Raw genomic sequence first — 3,543 nt, 5'->3', positions numbered from 1 at the left:
CACATCTGACTTAACAATAGATAAGGACCCCCTTTCTTGTGTTTTCATTTGTTTGTTTTTAGGGGGCATTTTAAATGATTACAATCATTTTTATTATTACTATTTGTTTTTTGGAGAGGAGTAAAACGTTTACCTTCTGTCTTCCTCGTAAACCATTTGTTAGTTCCATCTGTGTCATAATGTAATTTTGATTGTTGGGTTTGGTGTACTCTGCTTTTTAAATTTTTAAAAATTTTATTTTATTGAAATATAGTTGATTTACAATGTTGTGATACTTTCTGGTGAACAGCAAAGTAATTCAGTTATACATGTAAATATATATTCTTTTCCATTATGGTTTATCACAGGACATTGAATATAGTTCCCTGTACAGTAGGACTCTGTTGTCCATCCATTCTGTATATAATAGTTTGTGTCTGCTAATCCCAAACTCCCAATCCATCCCTCCCCTGTTCTCCTCCTCCTTGGCAACGATGAGTCTGTTTTCTGTGTCTGTGAGCCTGTTTCGTAGATAAGTTCATTTGTGTTGTATTTTAGATTCCACAAGTAAGTGATATCATATGGTATTTGTCTTTCTCTTTCTGACGTCGCCTTGTATCATAGTCTCTAGGCCCATCCATTTTGTCGCACATGGCATTATTTCTTTTTTTTTTTTATGGCTGGTACTCTGCTCTTTAAGTGATTCTAAGCAAGATCACTGGGCTAGGAGAGCTGAGAAAGTAGAGCTGAGTATGTAAGACACATGTTATTTTCTCTAAGATCTGTTAAGCTTCATTTAGAACTGTTTTTGGGTCTTCAGACTAAAATTGTTGACCTGAATTGTGAAACTGGATCACTCAACCACTCACTGTTTGCTCTGCCTTGGTGAAAGGGTGGCTACTACTCACTGAACTGAAAGATGTGCAGACAAAGCTAAGCACTGGGGTAATGTTTTGGAAGGAAGGCTTAATTAAAAATAAAGCCTTTTAACAAGGATATGAGGGGGCATTTTTCTGGTAATTCTCTGTCTGAGTATACCTAGGCCAGAACTCCTAACTCCCGTCCTGGGAACTCTCTGTGACTACATCTCTCCCTCCAGAAGTGGTGATGTGTTTTGCTTTCTGTCCCCAACATGACAGTGTGCTGCTGGGTTAACCCTTATTCAATAGAATATGAGTTTGATCCTTTTTGAGTAAGTGCTTAACTTCTTCCTGTCTTCATCACATAAAAGTTAAAACAACAAAACCAAATGGGTATCATCATGCCCAAAGTAAAACAGGACTATGTAAGTTCCTCAGTAGGCCAGAAAATTTGGAAGCTGTTCCTGAGAAACCACATCTGCATTTTGCTGGGAAGATGGAAAGTTTAATATCCTCTAAAAGAGAGTAGCTAAATGGTTTTCTGAACAAAAAATTTTCTGACTGTCTTTATCTCTTGGATCTTAGTTTCCTTGTCTGTCAAATAGCACTAGGACACTTAGCTGATCTCTGAGAAACATTCTAGTTCAAACTGTTGTTGGTTTTGTGTTTTTTCTGTAACATCTACAAAAAGCCTCCATGTCAGAAATAGAGGCAAAAGTAAACCAAAATTGGCAGCGTAGTCATTGTTTGAATTAGAGGCTCTAGACTATTCTGCAGAAATGTATGTAGCAGCCTGGGTCATACCTCTACAGGTAAAACATTACTGGTTTGGTTTGTGCAGTGAATCTGTTTCCAGATTTCCTGCAGTAGATACATCCTGTGAGGATGCAGCGTCTTCCTGTTGGCCTTTCTCCTGTGCTTTTCTCTCCTTGTTTGCACAGCTGACCTCTTAGCTGGGCCCAGCTCAGCTGCTTTTAGAGAATGCTCATGTTCTCTTGAGCACCAAGGTGTAGACAGCATGTGGGCTTTGAGGTAAGGGAGAAATGGTATGGATCTGGTTCAACATTTAACTTGTTCTTTGGTCGCTATATCACGTCTGACTCTTTGTGACCCCATGGACAGCTTGCCAGGCTCCTCTGTCTATGGGATTCTCCAGGCAAGAATACTAGCGTGGGTTGCCATTCCCTTCCCCAGGGGATCTTCCCAACCTTTTATGATTTTGGACAAGGTCTTCCTTCCTGAGATCTGTTTCTTCATCTATTAAGTGAGGGATAAAAATAATCTTTCTTATAAAGATGAAAATGAAGGAGAATGTGCATAAACACCTACTAAAATACCTGACCTATGTAAGACGTGCTCAGTAAGCACCATCCATCTTTCTACTTACCCTGCCGCAGCATCTGAAAAATCCCTATTGCCTTTTCCTGTTTTTCTCTAAAGAGTTCTGATCTGGTTGTAGAAGTGTATTTAAAAAAATAAAATAAAAGTTGCAAAATCAAGTGAGTATATCTTATCCTACTTCTTTAGGTTTTTTTCAAAAGTAAAATCTTAATTTGGTAGAATCCTCTTATTAGAAATACAACTGGTTTTAGAGTAAAGACTTCTAAAGTGGTTTCTTCTCTTATATTCATCTTCTAATACACATGCTTTTTCACAACTTTGGCTTTTTATTTCTAAGTACCAAATAATAGTATCACATCAATAGTATGTATGAATGAATGAATAAAAGTTGCTCAGTCATGTCCGACTCTTAGTGACCCCATGGACTATATTATAGGCTGCCAGGCTTCTCTGTCTATGGAATTCTTCAGGCAAGAATACTAGCATGGGTTGCCATTTCCTTCTCTAGGGGATCTTCCCAATCCAGGGATCAAACCTGGGTCTCATGCATTTCAGGCAGATTCTTTACCATCTGAACCAGCAGGGAAGCCCTGATAGTATGTATATATTCAGTTAAAGGGTTGTCATACTTGCTGACTAGTTTGTACCGTAATGAAATTCTATTGACTTTTCTGCAACTTGTAAAGGGCTTTCCCATATTTTATTCAATGATTTTTTTTTCAGAAACCCAGTGTGTGTTGTTTTGGAATTGTTCTAATTTGATATGTGAATGAAGGGAAGTTCTTCAGGGTACCAGGCTAAAGAGTCTTCTCAAGGTGACACAGTAGCTTTTTGGAATAAAAAAGGGTTGAAATCAATATAGAATTATGTATGTCTTTAATTATATATATCTTTAAAGACAGCTATGAATCAAATTTAATAATAATATGAATGAGGGACTTCCCTGGTGTTCCAGTGGTGAAAACTCTTCACTCCCAATGCAGGGGTCCTGGGTTCGATCCCTGGTCAGGGAATTAGATCCTGTATGCCCCAACTGAAATTCTGCAACCCCCAAACAAAGATTGAAGATCCCAAGTGCCACAACTAAGACTTGGCACAGCCCAATAAATCAGATCAGATCAGATCAGTCCCTCAGTCGTGTCCGACTCTTTGCGACCCCATGAATCGCAGCACGCCAGGCCTCCCTGTCCATCACCAACTCCCGGAGTTCACTCAAACTCACGTCCATCGAGTCAGTGATGCCATCCAGCCATCTCATCCTCTGTCGTCCCCTTCTCCTCCTGCCCCCAATCCCTCCCAGCATCAGGGTCTTTTCCAGTGAGTCAACTCTTCGCATGAGGTGGCCAAAGTACTGGAGTTTCAG

The 3,543-nt window shown here is 39.5% G+C and overlaps 1 protein-coding gene across 2 annotated transcripts in view; it reads left to right on the top strand.

Annotated features, from left to right (window-relative positions):
• FAM107B (family with sequence similarity 107, member B) overlaps positions 1–3,543 on the top strand; it is a 51,554-nt gene that overhangs the window by 37,514 nt on the left and 10,497 nt on the right. The gene's annotated exons all lie outside the window — the stretch shown is intronic.

This window comes from Bison bison, unplaced genomic scaffold, assembly GCF_000754665.1.
Source record: "Bison bison bison isolate TAMUID 2011002044 unplaced genomic scaffold, Bison_UMD1.0 scf7180017864461, whole genome shotgun sequence".
Taxonomy (NCBI): Eukaryota; Metazoa; Chordata; class Mammalia; order Artiodactyla; family Bovidae; genus Bison; species Bison bison.
The sequence above is the reverse complement of the archived record's forward strand: the minus strand, read 5'-3'. Positions and strand labels throughout refer to the sequence as shown.